Genomic DNA, 24,031 nt, shown 5'->3' with positions numbered 1-24,031 from the left:
GAACAATATGTCAAAATCAAACTCACGAGAAGCGTACCCAATTTGTATGAGCGGAAGCCAGTTCATTTCCAAAGTGTTTTATTTTCTTTTTTCGTAACTTTGATGTCTGCTCTCATGTAAATTTGTAGAGTCTGTAAAGACAAGTTTTTCTCAGCCTACTAGAACTTCTCAGGCATTTTTGCTTGATACTCGAGCGACCAGCAAGTCAATTGCCGCTAGTGGAATAGCAGCAGCACGTTTCGTCTCCTACTTTGCTATACCACCTCAGGTGGTTCGTCGCAGGCCCCGAGTGATGAGAGTTGGCTTCTTCAACATCGCAAAGAACCTTGATTTTGCTGGCGCAGCCGACAACATTGGCTTGCGGTTATCACAGATTGGAAGAAGCTGTGTGAGACTACAGACTAGTCAGTTACGGGACACTACAGCAAGTAGCTGCGGCAGCAAGAAGCTCCAGATAGCCTTGCCTTCTGGGAAGACAGGAGGAACGACTGGTCCAAGGTAGCCCACGGCGAGCCAATTAGGGCTGCGATCCACGACTCTATCATCAGCGAACATGGTAAAGTCTACGTCATCGAGACAGGAAGGGACAGCAAAACACAGTGGTGGCTTCAGCATCATTTTCTTTCACTCCTGTGTTCCTGTTTGAGCCGAAGAAAATGTCTCTTGTGATAGATGGATTGGCTCATTATGCCACTGTGCCGTAATTAACGGGCAGGGTGGACGACACAGATTTGAGGTGTCATTGGCCAGCGTGCATGAAAGAGCTCAATATCAAATTGGCAGAGGAGCTTCGCAAAACGCTCGTAGCAGGCCCAGCGTTAGCATCGTTTGCCATGGCAGCAATCGACTTGTTTGCCGATTTCCCATATTTAAAGCCTCTGGTTTCGAAGAAGAACGGCTATTTGGGCTAGTTGGTTTGAATTCATGGTAATAAGGGCTGCAGCGCGAGCACGAAGGTGGTAAAAGAAACGTGAAACGAAAGGCGAGGCAAGAAAAGCTTCGCCTTTCGGCAAGGCAAGGAAGGCGAGGCAAAGAAAACACAGTGCTCGTGTTGTTTTCTTTGCTTTTTTTGCCTCGCCTTTCATTTCACGTTTCTTCTAGCACCTCCGTGCTCGCGCTGCAGCCCTTATTATCTCTGGTTTCGATGTCGCGTTAATGCATGATTGGCCCACTGGAGAAACGAGCTCAATCTTGGGTTGGAAGAAGAACACCACCGCGTGCTCGAAGCAAGGATAAATTTAAAAAAAGATAGAGGGGATTCAGTTGAAAGTCGCGACAGAGGCACAGGCTGGGGAAGCAGCAACATAGGTCGTGGAGTTTAACGACGTAGCTGAGGGCGATCTCCGATTGAAGAATGAATTGCAGTGCGATACTGACTCTCATGGGCATATTCAAGATGCTTACTCGGGAAGCAATTTGCAGGGCATAGGGCCAGGCGTCCGTCCGCTACATGATAGCGTATGCGCCGACGGGCTAATGGCCGTGGTGTCATCACCAAGCTGCGAGGTAGTAAGAATAAGTCCTGCGGCGTGGTCCTCAGACACCGGTCAGCATACGCGCATGTTCGTTGACGATGCCGTCACTTAATCGGGTGGGTTCCTCGGTGAGGATACCACGGAGCTAGAACCTGTCATATGTGGCTCGGTTAACTTAGAGAAAGAGAGAAAGAGCGAGTACTGCGCGAAGAGGAATGGCACCCGGGCGGTTGATTGATTGATATGTGGGGTTTAACGTCCCAAAACCACCATATGATTAGAAGAAATGCCGCAGTGGAGGGCTCCGGAAATTTCGACCACCTGGGTTTTTTTTAACATGCACCCAAATCTGAGCCTACCACCTATCTGCCTCCATCGGGAATGCAGCCACCGCAGCCGGTATTTGAACCCGTGACCTGCGGGTCAGCAGCCGAGTACCTTAGCCACTAGACCACCGCGGCGGGGCAACACCTGGGCGGTGATAACAAGGAATCTTTCTCTGCGGTGACAGTTGTTGGCAGGTAATTTCGCGCAGTTGCGAGAGCTGTCAGCAAGGAAATTTCCATGTCATTTCCGCGAGGTGAATTGCCGGTGCGTGGCCGGAAGGATAATCGCCGTGGCACAAGTCAGGCCATCCTAGGGAACCAGCTGAGTATGAATCCTGCACAGTGCAGGTCCGTCTATTACTATGAAGGCTCGCTCTGCATAACCGCCATGACAGTGATAGCACTCAAGGAATGTTGCAGGCTGATTACACTTTCTTGTGGCGTTGATGGCAGTGGGGGCTTTACAATTGGTAGACGAGCAGTTATGGCTATCTACGCTCCGAAAGATTGCCCTATGGGGTGGACGGCTGCGGATGCGAATGTGACCCGCGGTCACATTGTTTCAGTCTAATTCCGCATAGCCACATTGGACTCCGGGGGCCAAAAAATTATTCAGCACCAGTTGTCATTTGAATGGCGTTAAGTAGATTAGGGCATGTTAGTTGTAGCATCGGACTTCACGCCGTTGTGTCCAGAGCAGTCTTACATGTTACGGCTGAAGCGCGACTAGGGCGAGGGAGGGCCGAAGCAGTCACCTTGTGTATATGTTATGTGCAGTGCGTGCAGTGGCCATGACTGCAGTGAACATCAATCAAGTGACAAGTGTTATGCGCCATTTGAGTGACTTTGATGCCTAAGTTGTGCAAAGTCTGCAAGAATACTCGTCAATGGTGATCAAACCATTGGACATTATGCAACAGTGGGTGACAATGACCAAGTGTAGTCGCGTGAAGTGCGAGTGGTGGCCATTTGTTTTCACGTGCCACTGTTTTTTGTTTTCTTTATTATATTGAATGGGGCATCAGAACCACATTGTTTTTCGACATGTGTCAGAATGCGTAGTATGTTCCTAAAAACTCTTGAATTTTCTTCAAGGAATCACCCGCGGCATTAAGGGTAGCCTTCTGATGTATAGATTGATGTCACATGTCACACGGATTGCAAGCGTTTGGCGAGCAGGTGTGCTGAGTTAGCCGCATTGATATGTTTACTCAGGTATGCTAGAGACCGCGTTACAGCTGCTGAGGACGGATTATTGTACCGTCGCCAACTTGACGTGTCACAGGGAAGTCGTACTATGGCCGCAATACAGAGTACGTGTAGCTCTGTCTAGATAACTGTGCGCCGCTGAGCTGACCCTCGCCTCTGTGACATTTTCTAGTTGTGCTTTATTTCCATTTTGGTTATGTTATTTGGTGAGAGGGCGTGAGCCCACACGTGCACGAAGGTGGCGTCCTTGTGGCGGAATTTTTAATCGACCAAGTGCTGTCCTATCAGACAGCAATTGGTCAGACAGACTGTATATGACTCTTTAATACAGTCTGTATATACAAGCTTTCTCAGCCTACTAGAACTTCTCAAGCGTTTCTGCTTCCTTTTCAAGCGCCCAGCAAGTCAATCACCACTGTTGGATTAGTGGGAGCACGTTTTGTATCCTAGTTTGTAGTACCACCTCGGGTGGTGCGTTTCAGGCGCCTAGTGGTGAGAGTTGGTTTCTTCAGCACCGTAAAGAACATGGATTTTACTGGAAGCATAGGTTGGCAAAAACTGTCGAGCTAGCTCAGACTCACTTATGAAATATATTTCGCGCTTAGGACTCACTCGGGCTTAGATTCACCGAAATTTTCCTGAGCCGGACTAGTTAGGACTCCCACTAACAAATATTTTTCAACCGGATTCAGAATCACGACTAAATTCGAGTTCTAGTGAGTCGAGTCATGAGTCAGTTGTTCTAGAACTAGCTTTTTTGATGATAGTGTCAATGCTTTTTGACACCATTATTAACGTGTAACCAGTCCTTTCCTTGTCACCTTTTGATATAGTTCGTGCGAATACGAGTTTTGCGTGGTTGGAAACAAGCAAGGACATTTTTATTCAAAGAGATGACAACATAAGATATATGTATCAATAACTTCCCCGGAAGAGTTGCTAGAGATAAAGTACCGAGCACCCTCCTACGTAATTTACACATCTATGTAATAAGTATTGAAACGGTAAAAGAACGATACTCTTTTATATTGCTCCTGAGAAACGCGAGTATAAAAATAAATACAGGTAAGACTATTAGTAATGGTGAAGATGAGTATATAGTGTTATAGGCCGGCAGGCATAAGTGGAACTCACTCAGACTCACTCAATAAATATATCTTGCGCTTTGGACTCACTCGAACTCACACTCACTAAAGTTTTCCTGAGTCGCATTTAGTCGGACGTTTACTGACAAAAATTTTCTTCGACCACACTCGAACTCACACTCACACAAATATTAATCACTCGAGCACACTCAGATCACAGCTTGATCTGAGTTTGAGTGAGTCAACTCATGACACGTGAGTAATTCGCTGATCTGTGGGAACAAGTTGTTTATTTTAACTTGTTCATGAAGGCTTATGTTTGCGAGGCTTATGTTTGCTGAATAGTACAAAATATCGACAATGGGCCCAACGCCTAACTTGTTTCGAGCAAATGACTATTCTGGTTATAGATTTTGTGCTTTTGCTAGAAATTGTGCAGTAATCACTGCCAAAGTTTGCGATTTTTTTCATGATAAGCATACAGTCGTATCAAGCCGCTGTTTTTATTGGTAGGGTCTAATGATTTCCATCTGAATTATAACTATACACAAAGGAAACTTCTCGCACTGTAAGTTATCAGCTCGCAACCACCAGTTTCAGTGGCAGTATTGTCTCCAACTGCCACCAGAGTTCATTGCAGCTGTCTTCCTTAGTAACAAAGAAAGCTCAGTGTTTAAGCAATCCAAGCTGGAATACATATGATGATCGTGCGTCCTGCCATAAAGTCAAGCAAGTGCTTCAATATTGTTACGTAGCTGACATATCGGTGATCAGAAGACGACAACGAAGAAGTGGGATGGTCTTTCGGTGGTGCGTGCTGTCCTTCATCTTAGTCGACTCTATACGCATCAGTCTCAATATATATTCTCAATATAGATGCCTCGTGCTATTTTTACGTAACATCTTTGTGGTCGGGGTGCTGGGTGCTTCAATGTTTTCATTACAAAGCCCCGCAACGGCCGCATCATCATAGGGCCAACCGTGCCACAGGTTGAACAATTATTGTCTTCACCACGTGCCCCTTCCGTGACTTCTACATATGTCGTTCTACCTGCTGCTTGTGATGCCGGTGTATTTTGTGGTCAGGATGGTGTTGACGTCGACAAACTGATCAACCATTACAAACGGGTCAGTGCAAGCTATAGGTGAGACACGGCCATTATATGCTTGCCAATGTGCTTTTCTCCCTCGACGGCCCACCGCGGATGTGGTTCAAGACGCACGAGGCGGAGATTACAAGCTAGGACTCCTTTAAAGAGAAGATCTGCCACTTTTATTTGGCGCAACGTTAGACGGCAGATCACCACGTGGAATCAACTGGCAGCTCGTGCACAGACGTCGACGGACTCGTACGTCGCCTACATTTACGACACCATCGCCCTATGCCCCCAGATGGACGAGTACGTCAGTGAGTCTAAGAAAGTGACCCATGAGCTGAAAGCACAGCAGACAATGCCTTTGATCTTTTAGTATACAACAACGTTGCTACCGGGGATGCCATCCTTAACAAGTGCCAGCGGTTTCAAGATGCCAAGAGCCGCCGTATTGCTCAGCGATTCACCCAGCTGCCCAACACTGCCGCAACCTCATCGTGCGAAGTCGCTCGCCAGAACACCATGTATGACGACGTCAAACCTATTGTTCGCCAGGAAATCGAAGGCGCCTGTCCAGATTCTCCTCAGCCACCCGTCGTCTGAACGCTCGCCTCTGACCAACAGCCATCAGTGACGTTCATACAAGCTGTGGTGATAAGGAATTTTGCGAACCTTGGCCTTTCTTCATCATGTCCCTTGACTCACCCTGAAGTCCCGCCTTATTCCCCAGGTTATGCTCGACGTTTACCTCCTACAATCGACACTTACCTCCTTTCCGCAACCTTTGGCATTGGCGAACACCTGGCAACCAGCCTATTTGTTTTTGTCTGCCACCAGCCTGGGCGCGTTTCTCGCTATTGCCGCCGCCACTGTTCAGAGCAATCACGTCATACCTTCTCTACCCCTACGCACAAGTAGCCTACACATGCACACGCATCCTGCCATTCTTACGTAACACTATTTTTTACGAAAACATCTTTTTGTAGCCAGCACGTTAGGTGACGAATCACTTTAATTGCTAGCTTCATACTCGTTACGAAGGGCCGAATCATAATTCACCATCTTCGTCAACCATGACTGCAGCACCAGCAAAGTGTGCAAGCGACGTAAACACTTCACTGGTGCGCACTGGGTGCTTTGTTAATACGCAGCATGATGGCGATTGGTGTAGTGGGTACGTAGCTAGTGTACCTGCTTTAGGCACCACATGAGTTTACTGCGGGGTTCTATGTAAGGCCACTGTTCCAGCTTGCACTGTGATTGTGCTACGTCTTCCACTCAGGCCTGACATTTTTAGTCTACTGGTTTTTGTGCAAGTTATTTTTTTTTCATGGTGATTTTTCACAAGCACATTTTGACATTTTGTCAGGTGGACAAAAGGTACCGATTGAAAGAGACCTTTCAAGAGCTTAGATGTTGCTGATGTTACCACAGCTCTTTTCCTTCGGTTATCTATGAACTCATTGCACAGTTGGTTCACACCTGCTGCTGTCTGTTGAACCAACCTGAAGTACGTGCTTTATGCTATATATTTTTGTACTGTACTAGTCAACTATAGAAATACCGCACAGTCAAAGAGAAGACATATTTGTTACATTAGGGTGTAATTTTACGGCCTGCATTTACTGCTCGTTTACGTGATAAATAGTCTAGTATTTATTATTATGCCTGCAGTGGGTGTTGTCTAACAAATTTTTTCAAACTGCAAGTTGTGATGTGTGCCCCTTAGCTTGGATGAGTTTGCTTGTTAATCAAAATAGACCAAAATTGTTCCTTTCGGCTTGGTAGGTGTGAAAGGTACTGCCAGCAGTGATGCGAAAGTATAATTTCGCTTTTGTGTAAAAATTCTCACAGGAATATTTTATAGTGTTTTTGGTGCTGTGAAAGCTTAGAAAGACCCTGCAGTCTGCTGTTTTATTTTATTTGCCTTTGTCTCGCATGTATTTTCACTTTAAGTACAAAGTCAGGAGACTCCACTGGAAATTCGATTTAACAATTGATTGTAGAACTTATTGTGAAGCTATATCATTTTTTATCTGTTATTAAAGATACAATTTCGTTTAGGAAAACCATGGCATGAGTGATGCATATTTCGACCCCCCCCCTCGTATACACACCTCTTAAGTACACTGGTTAGCGCCAAGTAATGCAAATGCATCATAAATTTTTCAATAGAGAGCTTACCTGATCAGTTAGTCATCCTGGTTCATTTTTTCAGACGTTTTACATATTTTGCAAGAAAAGTTATTGTAGCGTCTATATAGCGTATTGCCTACTTTGGAAACAGATGCTCATTTCATAATAGCAAATAGTAATAGGTTACTGAAGCACCTTCATTGGTATTGTGGTCTGCATCAAGAAGCTGCCATATGGCATACTTTCACAAATAAAACAGCATATCTATAATTTATGTAAACGACATGAAAAATACAATACTACCAAAAACTCAAATCAGATAATTCGCGGATGGTTTTGTGCTTTTACGTGAAATTACTTGTTTCAATGATCAAGAGAACCTGAACGTATGTATTAATGAGATACTAGTCTGGTGTAGTGACAATTGTACGGTACTGAACCCACAAAAACTGTTTATCTTTGCGTGACTCTTTCAAACACACCACTTCATTTTACTTATAACCTCGGCTGATCCTCACTACAACAGGTAAAAAACTACATATATCCAGGTGAAAAAAAACTAATGATCTGTCGTGGAATGCTCACATAGGTAACGCATGTTCCTCTGCATTCCGTAAGTTGTGTTTTGTAGGACATAGACTCAGGAATTCTTCTTCTAACATAAAACCATTTAGTTATTATATGTACATAAGACCAAACTAGAATACTCTTGTGTCGTATGCGAACCTTTCACTATATACATTAAAAACTTGAATCAGCTCAAAGGAAGGCTGTTAGGTTTGGTTATTGCAAGTTCAAACTTACAGACTCTCCGACTGGACTCATAGTTGCTAACAACATTGAAACACATTCATTATGACAAAATAGTAACCGCCTTAACTTTCAATATCTGCTAGTTAATCACAAGTTACCCTTTGACCCGAGTACATATGTATTACCTCTGTTCACTAGGCATACACGTCACTATCACAATGATTCTTTAACTCCACGTTCTGCAGAAACCAACGCATTTAAATTTTCTTCCCACTTACTGCGTCATACTGAAACTGCCTTACTTATCTGCTCCAGCTTTCTGTTGTTTTGAGCTAAAATAGGCACTGTCAATTTGTGTTCTGTTTAAAATTTTTCATGTACTATTCTGCTTTATTTACTTTTATGCATTCTGTTAGTACGTGTTTTCGATTATATTTCTCGTGCTATATTCTTACGTTATCACATATGTTTCTTTATTAATATATTTGCTCTTGTACCTGTCCTGCTTGGACCAGTTTTTCATCTGCAGTATTCACTGAATAATAATAATAATAATAATAATAATAATAATATAATCAACATTGAGCCTTTAGCAAATAATAATGTACCATCAATCTACATAGTGGTGTAATTAGCTAGCCTGATGATAAACTAGGCACAATCTGCAATTGAGCGGAAAATTTATAGTGGAGAAAAATAGCAGAAAATTTACATGTCAAATGGGATCCAGGTGGTGTTGGTATCATGTTAAGAACTTTGTGTTGTCTTTTGTTTCTAGCTAAAATTATGTGCTGTTAGGCGTATACATCTGCAAAAACAGTGCACTTCCTTTTATACAAGCGCAAAGCAAAAACAAACGCTTTTTTGGGACGGCGCGGATTTTCACATTGTTATAATGATTTTGTTTGCAAACGCTGCACACTGCACTAATGAGGAAGAGCCTGTGCCATGAAATTTGTAGTTCTTTCGGCAACGTGAGTTCACGCAGTACATTCGTCATTCATTTCTGTAACTCCAGGAGGTTTGGGGGGTAGCTGCAGAAGAGGTGCATATTTAGATATTTTTTACAGCAAACATGTTCTCAGTATCGTTGATCACATTCGAAATTCCAGGACTTTACAAAATATTGTTATATTTTTCAGGCACATCATGTGATGAACCGACAACTGCCAAACGATCCACAGGCACAAATTTTTTTTCTGACCCCGTTGCTCAGCTTGTTCAATGTTCTTAGCTTGGAAATGTGAAAAAGAGGACAGAAAGGCAACTTCCAAAGATCAGAGACTGAATCGGACACCTTTGAAAACACGCTTCGATGCTGTACCAACTGAGATACCACAGTGGTCATCTCTTTGCCCGCTTCATGACATATACATGTGTATTAAACGTGAGAGCATCAGTCAGCGCTGCCAGTAGTCATGACGATTAATGTGCAAGACTTTTCTAGTGGCTCTTTGCCTTTCGATGTCCGTGAGCTTGTTATGAGCTGGCAGCTGACCAATAAACTCTTGTATTACCTGAATGCACCAAGTCTGTCAGAACATGACCCTCGCTATGAATGATGGAAAGAAATGCATTTAAGGGTTTGTTTTATAACAGTACATCATGCCCATTGGCATAATTTTCAGTTAGATCTCATTATTATTGTGTCTGACAAAGATAATCAGTCCTTAAATGTACGTCTTTAGTTTTTTTCGTTTCAATACTAAGGTCTTACTAATGTGAAATCAATTGAATTTACTACTTGGTTATGCATATTTTGTTCACTGTGACAGATAAATAAATTAGTTGATATTAAAGGCTAAGAGATTAGTGCTCCCTGCCTTTTGCAAAATGAGGTACACTTACCAAGAGCCGCTTGGAAGTTTATAATGACGCCATTTTCAAAACATATTTTTTACATATAGCATCAAGAATAATTGTGATGAATGAACAAACACCCAAAAATGACATCTCGTATTTTTTTCACCGTAGTTAAATAAGGCTGCACTCATACGCGAGCAAAGTTAAGGCTTAGGGTTTTTGTATCGTGGCAAACACACTATCGCATCATGAACGTCACGCCAAAAGGTACACGCTCCCGGTTTTACGTTGAGCCACACTTCGCCCGCCGCAACACGATCCGCGCATACACCACGTCATTAATCGTAAAATAATCCGCGTATAGATTGCCAGCAGCTGCGAAAGCATGTGACAGCAAAAAACCTGAACATTCCTGCATCCGTCATGTTTGCGGTGCACGGGCAGCTCAAGCTACAGCTTGGCTTCATCGTGGCAGCGCAAACTGAGTTTCTTGCGTCGCGTCAAACACATGGCCGCACGCCAAATGGGCATGCACTACACACTCCCGAATCAATATAAACACCATGCCATTCATTCTAAAACAATCTGCACAGCTGCGCCTAACACATGTGCACAGAAAAACCGAATTTCTTCGGCGTAAGGCTTCAACCAGCACTATCTCTGTGGACGCCGCCATTTTGCTTCAAAAAACAAACAAAAAAACAACAAAAAGATAGGAAGTGCGTTTAGATAACGTGACCAATCTCCGCCAACAGCGGCACAACATTTTTTTTTATACATTTCTTGGGATATGATACGGAAATACGCTTCCCGGTCCATGTACCAAACGTCTAGCTCCCTCCAGCAGTGAGCCGAGCATACACTGTCAAGGCGACGTTAACGCCAACGTTGAGCAGCGAGCCAGCCACCAGCAACAAGAGCTCCAGACAGAGTTCCAGCTTCTACCTGACACAAGCCGGAAGATAGAAACTCTGAGCTCGAGCAATGCGACGATGACCGCCCGTGTGCCACCTGCAGCCATCGTGCTCCAGCAGCTCCGGGAGCCTTCCACTTTCCGGGGATCATTATTAGAAGACCCAAAAATATGGCTGGCGACGTACGACAGAGTCGTCGCCTTGAACAGCTCGGACCCCAAAGAGAACCTGCGCCGCATCTACTTTTGCCTAGAAGACGCCGCGAAAACGTGGTTCCAGAACCGGGAGTTCTTGCTACAAACCTGAGATAACGTTCGGACGAAGTTCTTGAGCTTGGCTCGATAACATCGTCCGAAAGACATCTCAGAACGCGTGCCGTTCGCAACGAATGTGCCGCTAGTGCCTTGGACACAAGTGTTCAACTTGCCAACGAAAACGTGAACACTTTCATCGAAGAGACGACCCGGATGTTCCGTCCCGCCGGCCCCACCATGACCAAGGAGAAGAAACTGAGCTTTCTTATGAGGGGTGTGATGCAAGAACCCTTCGCCGGACTGATCAAGAGCCCACCGAAAATGGTCACTGAATTTGCCTCGGCAGCGTTTACAATAGTGAAAACGCTTTAGATGCGCACACGGCAATGCAACCACAGCATATCGACTGCAAGCTATGCCGACTTCCAAGCGCTGGGAACCACCAATCTGCGTGAGTTAAACCAAGCTATCGTACAAAAATACCTGCGAAAATTGCGGCCTTCAGCGCAACTTCAGGTGGACTCAATTGTGGACGTCGTACGCTAGGAGATCATACCATCGCTGGGCGTTCTTGAGCTTCCACAGCCTCAGGTGCAAGCCATGAACTATGCTGCAGCAACCCGCCGTCAGGCCCCTCCTCCACGACCATGCCAAGATGTCCCATCGCCATGATTTTGCTGCGAGACAACATCGCCACCCCCAAGGCCGTCATACCCCTCGCCAGCCGGCCAGCGATACAGACCAAGAAAGACCGACATTTGGCACACTCCAAAATATCGTCCGCTATGCTACCACTATGAGAAAGCTGGTCACATTTACTGCTGCTGCCAGTACCGACAAATAGGTCTAAGCGGTTTCCACCTCCATGCGTCATGTTGACAATGGGGTGAACAGCCTCAAAATATCGCCGAATAACCCAGTGAACACTCCAACGACCCCCCGTTCGATATCGATAGGCCACTATATGCCACCGTGACCCCGACAGTACACTCCTGAGCCCATACTCGCAAAACAAAGGGCAGCAACCGAAGGAGGTGTGGTTGCTGTATGACGAACTGCCGAAGAACCTCTGCCGCCGATGATGACAACGTGGTGAAACTTCAAGAACCCACTGTCACCTCAACGTAGTACCGGCGTTAAAACTTCTCGGCCAGTAGAAGATCTGTTGACGAAACGTCGGAACAGCGCAACAAACCATCGTAGCCGCCATCCGACGTGACGACTGAAATGCAACGCACGGCAACAAACCAGCGACCTTTACGTACTATTCTACGGCCACCAAGTCACTATTCTAGTCGACACTGGAGCCGATTATTCCATCGTCAGTGGGTCTTTCGTGACGAAGTTGAAAAAAGTGAAAAATCATGGCAAAAAACCAAAAGTCGCACAGCTGGAGGTCATTCATAACGCCTGTTTGAGTCTGTACAGCAAAAGTAACTATAAATAACCTGACTTATTCAGTGAGCATTGAGATACTACAACATTGTTCCAGAGATGTGATATTCGGGGTGGACTTTTCAAGTCAATACGGTGCTGCTATTGACCTGAGGTCCTAGTGAATAACATTAACTTGAGAAAACACGCTGCCAGCCCCCACAACACCCACGAATCACAAAATAAATGTGCTGGAAGACGCAGTAACCATTCCGCCCTGCTCAGGCATCATCGCTTCAGTTGGCACTGAAAAACCCACAGACTTTGAAGGCGTCGTCGAGAGCAACAAGCACCTCTTCCTTAGCAGTCATAATTGTGTAGCAAGAGGCATTGCCGAGCTGAATCATGGAAAATCAAAGGTACTGGTGACAAACTTCAGCTAAGAATGCAGGCACCTCAACATTGTTATGACAACGCCTACGTAAAGGAATTCGTTGGTGTCAGCGATTTTTTCCGCTTTCTCAATTGCTTCCGAACCTGCCTCAACGAGTTAACGTTCTTAACCCAAATTTGACCTAAATCTGAGCAAGAACAGCTCAAGATCCTGCTCCTAAAATGCAAGGATTGGTTTCGTCGTCGTCCCCGATTCTCCAGACCACAATCGCGAAATATCGAATCACAACAGAGGAATGCGCCACACCACTCTGCAGAGCCTCTACATAGACTCAGCGCGAGAACGTGAGGCCGTAAAGAGACATGGCGAGGAAATGCTACGTGACGATATAATCCAGCCGTCTGAAAGTCCCTGGGAGTCTGCCGTGGTGTAGGTGAAGAAGAACGGAAGCCCACGTGTCGACGTTGACTATCACCGCCATAGCGAAGTGATAAGGAAAGACGTGCATTCAATCCCACGGAAAGAAGGTGCCCTAGATCGACTCTACAGCGCTAAGTACTTTTCGTCTATAAACCTATAAACTCGCTATAGGCAAATCAAACTCGACAAAAAAGACCGAGGGAACACTGTGGTAATAACATCTGATGGCCCCTCCGAGTTCAATGTCTTGCGCTTCGGTCTTTATTCGGCACGTACGAGTTTTCAATGCCCTAACAAGATTGAAGTGGCAGACCTGGCTCATTTATTTCGAAGACGTCGTGATGTTTTCCTCGAATTTTGACGAACTGTACTTCAAGCCATCACGACATCTGGACTCATAATAAAGCGACAGAAGTGCCGCTTCGCGTACGAGGAAGTCATGTTCTAGGGCAATGTGATAAGCAGGTCTGGTGCACTGCCAGACCCACAAAAGACAGCCGCCATCGTGGTATTTCCTCTACCCAGCGGTAAGAAGGCCGTCCGTCGATTTCTGGGCCTCTGCGCCTATTAGAGATGGTACGTAAAAAAATCGCGACACGTCCACAGAGGGAATGATGATGAATGGGCCGAAGCGCTGAAGGGTTTTATCGCTAAACATTGAAGCATCCGCAAATATCAGCCGCTACATAAAAAAATACGTGACAAACAGTGTATATATTTATAGAAGAAATTCTACAATTCGCAAGTGGTAGCTACATTTCGCTTCATTTCCCCCTTCTTTATAACGGCTTTATAGTCGGTGAAGTGGTATTTCGGTGATAAGGCGTAGTCGGATGTTCGCAAGGACAAAGTAGTGGGCAGTTTGCAAAGGTGGAACTATAGGCGGTCACTTGCGAATAAGGAATGGGCCCAGTAGGACAATCAATGGTTTTTTAACGTGCACCTGGATACAAGTGCATGACCATCATGCTTTTTATATTGACTGCTTGCCAACAATATTTGCTTTATGGCCGGTGAAGTGTTAGATCGGCGATGCCACGCAGTGCAATGTTTGCAAGGGCGAAGTAGTGGGCAGTCGGCAAAGGTGGAGCAATAGGCGGGTACGTATACATACACCCCAAGGGATGTACAGACCTAGGCCTTTAGGAGCTTCGCCCATAAAAACTTCGCCCGCATTGCGGAACAACTTACTGACTATACCAGGATGAGCGTGAATTTAAAGTGGGAAACACCACAGAAAGAAGCATTTCTGGAACTAAAAAGATGCCTCCAGACGCCTCCATTAATCGCGCATTTCGACAACTTCGCCGAGACGGAAATATGCACCGACGCAAGCAGTGTAGGACTCGGCGCCGTTCTGGTGGAGTATCACTGACGGACTGGAAAGATCATCAGTTATGCTAGCCGGTCGCTCTCAAACGCTGAAGCCAGCTATCCTACAACAGGAAACGAGCACCTTGCCATCATATGACCTACATCAAAGTTCCCCCTCAACTTTTACGCCAGGCCCTTAAATTTTGTGAGAGACCACCACGCCTGCCCCGCCACGGTGGTCTAGTGGCTAAGGTACATAGTCGGCTGCTAACCCCCAAGCCACGGGAGTGAATCCCGGCTGCGGCGGCTGCATTTTCGATGGAAGCGCAAATGTTGCAGACCCATGTGCTCAGATTTAGGTGCACTATAAAGAACCCCCGGGAGCCGAAATTTCTGAAGTCAAATTTCCGAAGTCTTCTATTATGGCGTCTCTCATGTTGTGAGTGACCACTACGTCTGCCCCGCCACGGTGGTCTAGTGGCTGAGGTATATAGTCGGCTGCTGACCCCCAAGTCGCGGGAGTGAATCCCGGCTGCGGCGGCTGCATTTTCGATATAAGCGCAAATGTTGCAGGCCCATGTTGCAGATGTTGCAGGCTCAGATTTAGGTGCACTATATAGAACCCCCGGGAGCCGAAATTGCCGAAGTCCTCCTCTAAGGCGTCTCTCATAATCATAAGGTAGATTTAGGACGTCAAATGCCGCATATCAATCAAATGAACCACCATGTCTTGTCTTGGCTAGCCAACTTTGCCGTTTACTGCCTAGGATCGCGAATTCTAAAATACCGAAAAACTTCAAGCAAGCAAGTCACGGAATGCGTTCCGTCTTTATTGCCTGCTACTCATGCGGAACAGTCATCAGCATCAAAAATGTAGCGCTACCTCGTGTAATGTATTTTAAGCTGGAACTAATTGTTTTATAGCTGGTCATAGAGAACGCGAAGCGCGTGTTCAGCACTCGTTTCATTGTTTTCTACCTGGCTGACGAAGTTTTATGCTAAATAGTTTTCGTTTATTCGGTGTACACGTGCTCAAAACGTGGTACTGAACATGTCGCACAGTTTTGAAGTACATTTTTTTTGCAAGGTTGCGTTTTTTTGTGCACATAAAAGTGCGCGTTAAATTTGCGTTTTACCTAGTGTAATCGTGAAATCATGGAAAGAGGGCTGTTTAAAGCTAAAAAATGTAAAAATAGTTGCTACGGCAGTTTCATAATTAAGGCAATAAAGGGTTAAAAGAGTCAACATTTGGGCCGCCTCGCACGGTGGAGCTTGAGACTTCAGGAATTTTACGTTACAGTCATTTACAAGTGTGGAAGAAAACACTACGACGCTGACTGCCTCTTTTGTGCACCCGTCGATCCACCTACACTGCACGACTGCAATTACGACTGCTTCTCGGGAAACATAAGTGCCAACGACCACACCGGGCGACAATTAGCCGACTCGGAACTCAAGGGTCTTGTGGAATTCTTCGGGGGTAACAGCGCCACTGATCTGAAGGTATTCAAAAGAGTACTGGCGTCGTTATTCCTTGTTAACATGGTAATCCTTAAAAAATTTTCGCATCTTCGAGGTAAACACCACCTCGTGGTCCCCTCAGCAGTAAGACCAGAAGTCCTTCAGGCTTTATACGAGGACCCGACCACTGGAACTCTTGGTGTTTTCCGTAAGCTGGCGAGAATGCAAAAAAAATACTACTGGCCACGACCTGTCAGTGATGTCACTCGTTACTTCAGGACATTCTGAGACTATCAACGACGAAAGACGCCGTTGACAAAGCCTGCCGGCTTCCTTCAGCCGATAAAACTACCTCACTGGCAATTTCAGCAAATCGGTATTGACCAACTAGGACCGATGCCTATGTCGACTTGCGGAAATAAATGGATCGTTGTCGTCACCAACTACCTTACCCACTATGGCTTAACCAAGGGCCTACTTAGAGACAGTGCCGCCGTGGTAACTAAGTTCTTTGTTGAAGACATCGTTCTGTGTCACGAAGCACCCGTTCTCATCACTGACAGATGTACGGCCTTCATTGCCGAGTTAACTCAGGTGATCTTGGCAAACAGCCAGACATGCCACTGCCGAACGACAGCGTACAGCCCACAGACCAACGGCCTCACCAGGCTGCTAAACAGACAATCACCGCATATACACCGATGTCGAACACAGGACGTGGGACGTCATCCTGCCGCACGTAACCTTCGCATAGAACACAGCGGTGCAGGAGACAACAGATATGCCGCCATACATGTTAGTCTATGGAAGAAACACGGCCACTACGCTCGACACCAAACTACCAAACATCGCTGACAAAAAAAATGTCGACGTGACAGTGTACCTTGAGCGGGCAATATAAGCCCGACAGCTCGCCCGCCTCCACATCAAGAAGCAACAGCTGACCGAATAACGCTGTTACAATCTTCGACGACACTTCCTGGAATACCATCCCAGCGATCGACTTTGGGTATCGACGCCGCTCCGTCGACGTGGTCCTTGCAAAAGCATTCTGTGATGATACTTTGACCCGTACCGAGTGGTTCGACGTTTCGGCACACTCGACTCTGAGGTTTTCCCTGAAGGCATCACAAATTCTCACCGACGGCGTTGACAACCTGAAGTAATTCATGCGCTGAGCCACAAGCCATTTTACGCCTGCTAACGGACTTAATAGGGTCTGACTTTTTTATTGTTTGTATTTTATTGCACTTTACAGTAGATGCTTTTTTCTTGCTTTATTGTTGTTATTTTTATTGTTTATGTATTTCCCTCGGTGTTTAGTTTCAAACATTGGGACGATGCTTTTTGAGAGGGGGGTGAGGTCACGCGTGTTTCATATATAAACTTATCTTTCATTCGATTTTGAGCCACAAAGCCTCTCTGGAATGCTCAGGGCAAATGCACCTTATTGTTATAGAAGGTTCACGAATGTAGTAAATTGTCTTGTTCAAATTACGCCCACTTCGGGGACATTACAGATTATTCTGAGACCAACGCGGCCACTAGCGATAACGCTATTGTTTGGCGCTACGTGTATAAATGCTGACGCACATCACCACTTGTCAGCTGATCGATGGTCAACGCTGGGCTCGCTGCTATCATAGCCAGTGTGTTGTTATAATTTTGCTTTACTTTTCTGTGACCGCAAGTTCCATACAAATAAACAGTTTGTTATTCGACCTGCAGTCTGATTTATTCGTCCGTGGCAAGAGCCCGTTACATTATATTATTTTGAAATTACGACAAAGTTACGCGGCGTACGTAAAGCATGCTATACATGACTTCCATGTCATGTTTAGCGTTTTGGAACGTATCATTTACCGTAGTTGTCTATTCACGTCTAGTGATACCAAATTCAGTAAATGTGGAGCTAGCAAAATGGCCGGGTGCATGCTAGTAGCATAGCGTGTAGCCATGTTTTACATGACACGTATGTCATGATTATCATTGTTAGACGTGTCATTTACCTTCGTCGTCTAATCACGTCACGTGATACTACACATTGTATATGTGCCACTAGCGAAGCAGCCGCAAACACGCCTTGAGCGTTGCATGCAGTCATATCTTACATGACACCCATATAATGATTGTCATGTTTAGACGTGTCCTTTACTTACGTCGTTTACTGACGTCACGTAATACCAAATTTTGTTTACTTAGAGCAAGCGAGACCACAGCGAGCACGCGATGAGCGTAGCATGTAATCATGTTGTACATGATACGCATGTTATGACTAACTTGTCTGGATGCGTCATTTACCTTCGTCATTCATTTGTATAATGTAATAACGAATTTGGTGTATGTTAAGTGAGCGAAACGGCCACGAGTGCACCTTGAGCGTTGCATATAATCATATCTTAAATGCGAAGCATTTATTAGCGAGCATCGGCAAGTTTGACCGTATCTATCTATCTATCTATCTATCTATCTATCTATCTATCTATCTATCTATCTATCTATCTATCTATCTATCTATCTATCTATCTATCTATCTATCTATCTATCTATCTATCTATCTATCTATCTATCTATCTATCTATATATCTATCTATCTATCTATCTATCTATCTATCTATCTATCTATCTATCTATCTATCTATCTATCTATCTATCTATCTGTCTGTCTGTCTGTCCACTTGCGGCTTCTTGCTCTCCTGGCCGTTTCGATAATCGGATCTATACAAAAATTGATATGTCATAACGTGACTGTATTACAAGCATACGTTTCTCGTCATAACATGAAAATTATCACATGTAATAAATGAATGTCATGAATACGTGTGATCGTCTTGGGGCTCCTGCTGTGATTTCGTTCACATGACACTTAGCAAAACTGGTACGCACTGACATGACTGAATGGCGAACGTCAGTGACGGGCCCTAACGTGGAATTCATCACATGCGTGTGGTGCAAGAGCATGACTACATGCCACGCTAATGATGCACTCACGGTCATTTCGCTAGCTTCACATATACCCAATTTGGTATAACGTGGTGTGAATAGATGACAAATGAATGTGACTGGTGCAAACATTATTATCACGACATACGTGACTAGTATGACATGACTACATGCTACGCTCACAGCGCGCTCGCGGCCATTTTGTGAGCTTCACATATACCAAACTTGGTAGGACATGACGTGACTAGACGACGAACACAAATGCCAGGCGCAAACATGATAATCACCACGTGGAAGTTTTGTGCAGCATAATTTACGTCCGCATCATAACGTTGGGCTGATTTTATTGTGACCATTCAACCCTCTTCATTCGTGCTTAGCATGTCATCGATTCCCACTGCACGTCGGATCTGCCAATACTTTTTTAAGAGCTGCTCTCCAGCTCAATTCTGCACAATTCTGTTTCGGACGGCGACAAAGCACCATACTCAGACATCTTGTCAATGGCAGTGGTGTTGAACCGGATTTCGACAACCTGCGAGCAGCACAAGACTGTACTGTCCATTATTTAACCAAGACTTGTAGTACTATGTTTCTATTTTTGTCTACTTTCCCGCACTTTTGCTGCCATCACCGAACTGCTCACTGAAGGACGTTCTCTTCAGCTACGGGATCGAACAAGCAGATGCCTTTTTGCTTCTTATACATTTGCAGCAACGTCACCAATACTAGCCCGTTTTAACCATGCTTTACAGAAAGAGCTTCAGACTACTACCAGTGGTCACGAAGTGAAACGGACCTGCAAGCACTGGCTTACGCCAGTTGTCTGCTTTCACCCCCCTAACATTCTTTCTCTGTTAATGAACTTGAATGCCCAGCTTTAGTATATGCTGTGGCTAAATTCAAGCCAGACTTGTATGGCTGAAGTTTTTTTGTTGTTACAGATTAATACGCTTTCTACTGGTTGTCATCGCTGAAAGACTCGTCCAAACATGTCGGTCGTTGAGCGCTTTTTCTGTAAGAATTTTTGTTCGTAGTCTGCTGAAAGTCGCGTCACCTGCACAAGGGCGCCGACTGTTTGTCCTGCCAACTGTGCTACTTTGATCAATGTGGCAGTCAGAAAACGATTGCCCACGTTTTTTTGTGAGTGTCATCAATAGAGCGGCCAAATACAAAAGCTTTCGGCAAATTTAACACTGTTTGACGGCCGGCCGCTTTCGGAACAGTCACTTCTGGAGTGCCAGAACATTTCACTTTCAAGCCAGAAAGTGACGAAGACGCTGCTGCAGTTTCTGTGGTCAACCAGACTCGTTTAACAAGTTTGACATTCCTGTGCCTGAATGTGTGCGCGCTTTCTATTTTTTTCTCTTTTATTTAACCACCCCTTTCCCTCTTTTTTCCACCTCACCTTTTCATAAGAATTTCGCTTTCCCCAGTGCGGATAGCAAAGCGTAAATTTTCTTTTGGTTAACCTCCCTGGCTTTCACTCAACATTGTTCTGTCTCTCTCTTTACGTTTGAATGCCCCGCCGTGGAGGTCTAGTGGCTAAGGTACTCAGCTGCTGAACTGCAGGTTGCGGGATCAAATCCCGGCTACAGCGGCTGCATTTCCGATGGAGGCGGAGATGTTGTAGGCCCGTGTGTTCAAATTTGGGTGCACGTTAAAGAACCTCAGGTGGTCGAAATTTCCGGAGCCCTCCACTACGGCGTCTTTCATACTCATATGGTGGGTTGGCGACGTTTACCCCGCATATAAATCAATCTCTTTATGTTTAAACGCCCGACCTGACTGATCTTCAACAAGACCACTGCGTGCTGTCCCTCCACGCTTTGGTTGATATCTCAACCGAACAACGACGGAAAGAATTGTTAACACTTCTGTTCTTGTTTAGGATCCGGATTAAAAAATTAAAACACTGCCAATATCTACTAGTTATCCAAATAGTAAATTGCTAACTATATAAAACAAATCTTACGAAAACTAAACCAACGTTGTTTCGAGCCTATAACAAATATCTGGTTTGCAAAGAAACGTTACTGTTTGCTGGCAAAGAACTACAAACTGTTATTGAACATAAGTTACTAAAGGTTATTTTTTCTTCGAACTTTGAAACAAACAAAACGGTAGAGACCGGTGTACTGGGCAGTTTCTTGTACCTTAAAAAACACAGGAGAGTCAAAATTTCTGTAAGGCTCCCCTAGGCGTTTCTCATGTCGTATTTTTGCGACGTCGAATCCCGACTTTTGTTAATAATAAATTTGACGCATTTAAGCATTGGGAAACGCATGTAACAGTGCTTTTCTCGAGCTTGGTGCGTGAGTGAACTTACAAAAGAAAAGCTTTCTAGATTGTTAATTTTCAGAACACCTTGCTTCGCTCACTCACAGGTCACAAGATCGAATCTCGGCTGCGGCGGCTGAATTTCCAATGGAGGCGGAAATGTTGTAGGCCCAGGTGCTCAAATTCAGGTCTACGTTAAAGAACCCCAGGAGGTCTTAATTTTCGGAGCCCTTCACTGCGGCGTCTCTCATAATCATATGATGGTTCAGGGACCCTAAACGCCACAAATCAGAACACCTTGCTTGACACCGACAAAAGTGGAAGTTCCATTGTCACCTATGGCAAGTGAGTTGTGCGCGGCTCTCTCTATCTAGCCCCGCCGTGGTGATCTAGTGGCTAAGGTACTCCGTTGCTGACCCGCAGGTCGCGGGTTTCAATCCCGACTGCGGCGGCTGCATTTTCCATGGACCCGGAAATAATTGTAGGCCCGTGTGCTCAGGTTTGGGTGCACGTTAGAGAACCCCAGGTGGTCAAAATTTCCGGAGCCCTCAACTACGGCGTCTCTCATAATCATATTGTGGTTTTGGGACGTTAAACCCCACATATCAATCAATCATCGTCTCTCTCTAACTACCTTGTTAGGACCGGGATGGCTATGACAGTGCTGGTGGCGGCGTTCTCCGCAGAGTCACTCTGGCGGAGTCTGATGTGTATTACTGGCCCTTCATCATTTAGCAATTAACTGGCTCTTAACATAGCAGTTGGTTAGACACTTACCTTCACCGTATTCTCTCTGATGTGGGTCACTTTTAAATCGCACCCATAAGTACATGGGGAAGAAGGTGAAAGCACAAAGAATGACCTGAAACAAATGGAAACAAAAACGCCAGATCATGTGGGAAAGTGCGCAAAGGTTAGTAGAGTTGGCATCTATACATTTTTTTTACACAGCTCGTAAATATAGGTAAATTGTTTTTGCCTATATTCTTGATCACTAAACGAAAATTCAAGCAGCTTCAGTGACGTGGCATCATGCTCGCTAAGCGTGGCCGAAAACATGCCTGCATACCACCTAAGTAAATCAATCAATATATTAATCGATCAATCAATCAAAACTTCACTTCCAACAATATTTACAATTTGTTCGGGGTCCTTCAGGCGAAAAGCTGTTGCGAACAGCTTGAGAGTGCCTGAAGGCCTTTTGTGGCATCACGCGCTATACATATACACAGCGTACAAAATAAAGTAGGTAAGTGTACATAAATTGTAATCATAACACATATTAGGAACATATAAAAAAGTGAGCTTGTGCACAACAATAGCCATTTGACACAGCTATATAAAAGCAAAAATCTGCGAAACAATGCAACTTCATGCAATCATTAAAACTACAAATAAATACCATAAATATAAATGCCACAGAATTGATTGCCATAAAATGAAGAGAACGATACTTTTAGCAGTTGTTTATTAAGTCTACATACTTGTTGTCCTATAGAAGCGTCATGCATCATTGGCACCGAATATAGATATTTCATATCCTTTCGGGTTAAGGCATCAACATCATTATTTTCGTTTTCTACTCATTGAGAAGTATTGGGACATTTCAGGCGTTGGTATATCAAGTTATTCGTACGTTTTTTCGGGACAAGCCATTTGTCCTGACTACGAGTGCATTGGTCAATGAACTTCCGTTGTAGTCCAGACAGTGATTCTAGAAATGAACAGAACTTTTCGGAAGAAAAGAAGTATGAATGCAGCAAACGAAACTCATACACCTCAGTAGCTCTGATTATGTTAAATTTAGTGAAAATAGGTAATGTTGCGTAGAGATATGGAACGTTTTCTGTGATTCGAAGTGCACATTTTTGAAAAACAAGGAGTTTGTGTGTGTTAGTATATGTAGTGATGCCTCACACAGACATTCAGTTGTTAATGTGGAATGCGAAAATTGCCTGATAAATTTCTAACTTCTTTTTTCGGAAAGAAATGCCGATGTCAAGACAAGGCACCTGTTGCTGATACCGAAGATTTCGACAATGTGTCAACATAGTGTTTCTACTTCAGTACATTATTGAAAACGACAACAAGTACCCTATGCTCGCTAACAATCTCAATTGGTACATTATCAAGTAGTAGTTCATTGCATAATGCTACCTGTCTGCCCCTTCTCCTAAACAGGAGTGCTTTTGAATTTCTGTTATTATATTAAGGACTTGCGGGAGGACCTTTTGGATAGTGCGGAAAGGAGCACGTTTGCCGACGACATGAAGTTGAGAAGAAATGAACTCAACACATGGGATAGATGGTGTGGTATGACTGCGGTATGATCTTACAAATAATGAGTTACTGGTCCAATCTCTTTGTCATCTTGCTGCCGTTTGCTAATGTCCGATGAGCTGAAGGCGCCTAGAAAGCAGTTATCGTTTTCTGCTTCCCGACTCACGGAAGGAATGGGTGCACATGACAGCTTGTCTGCGTATTCTTGTTCTGGCCAGTCATATAGATGATGATTTAGTCGAATTCAAGTAGGTGCAAGCTCCAACGGCCCAGCCATTCTGAGGGATCACGTATGTTCCCCAACAAACAGAGGGCAGGCATGATAGTCCGTCACAACTTGACCATAGAGGCAAGGGCAAAACTTGGTGATCGCCCATTCCACAACGAGACACTATTTTATCTGTAGTGGAGTAATTCACCTTGGCACGGGATCGTGACCCGCTTGAATAGGCTATAAATCACTCCTCTCCGTCTTAATGTTGAATGAGAACTGCACCGACGCCAATTTTACTGGCG

General features: G+C 44.7%; 1 pseudogene; it reads right to left on the bottom strand.

Annotated features, from left to right (window-relative positions):
* Window positions 1-24,031, bottom strand: part of LOC142788947 (transient receptor potential cation channel subfamily M member-like 2) — a 1,303,464-nt pseudogene that overhangs the window by 521,165 nt on the left and 758,268 nt on the right.

Source organism: Rhipicephalus microplus, chromosome 2 (assembly GCF_043290135.1).
Source record: "Rhipicephalus microplus isolate Deutch F79 chromosome 2, USDA_Rmic, whole genome shotgun sequence".
Taxonomy (NCBI): Eukaryota; Metazoa; Arthropoda; class Arachnida; order Ixodida; family Ixodidae; genus Rhipicephalus; species Rhipicephalus microplus.
The sequence above is the reverse complement of the archived record's forward strand: the minus strand, read 5'-3'. Positions and strand labels throughout refer to the sequence as shown.